Consider the following 670-nt stretch of genomic DNA (forward strand, 5'->3'; position numbering starts at 1 on the left):
AGAGAGAGAGAGAGAGAGAGAGAGAGAGAGAGAGAAAGAGATAGAGAGAGAGAGAGAAAGAGACAGTAGGAAGGAGGGAAAGAAATAGCAAGAGAGACAGTGGGAGGGAGAGGTAGCAAGAGTTAGAAATGCGGGTTCCCAAAAGTGGAACATGTAGTTTTGAGGATTGGTACAGAGTTATCGATTAAGAAAATAATGATTATAATAAATCAATGGAAATAGCCGAAGTGTATTTGTATTCAATATTTGGTGAAAGGGAAAATAAATATTTAAATAAGCACGTATATGGAATGAAAGTCGGGTGAAGTATGGGTATGTATGTATGTATGTATGTATGTATGTATGTATGTATGTATGTACGCATGTACGCATGACTGTATGTACGTATGTAGGAGGTTTAGTTTGGAGGGATATGAACTTATGAAACAACGTCTGCGAATTTGAAGATGTTCGTATTCGTTAAAAACAGATATTATAGAGAACTGAGTAAAGTGGTAACAGAATATTTTTCTAAGTTTCAAAAGGAATTAACTAGTGATAAAAATGATAAAAGTAGAGTATTCGAAGCAGAAAGATTTACTTAAAAATACTCTTACAAAAATTTGTATGATAACAAGTATTAAATAGCTTTTGATTTTTAGTCAACTGTACAATGTACATGTTTACAATA

Source organism: Octopus bimaculoides, chromosome 9, assembly GCF_001194135.2.
Source record: "Octopus bimaculoides isolate UCB-OBI-ISO-001 chromosome 9, ASM119413v2, whole genome shotgun sequence".
Lineage (NCBI taxonomy): Eukaryota > Metazoa > Mollusca > Cephalopoda > Octopoda > Octopodidae > Octopus > Octopus bimaculoides.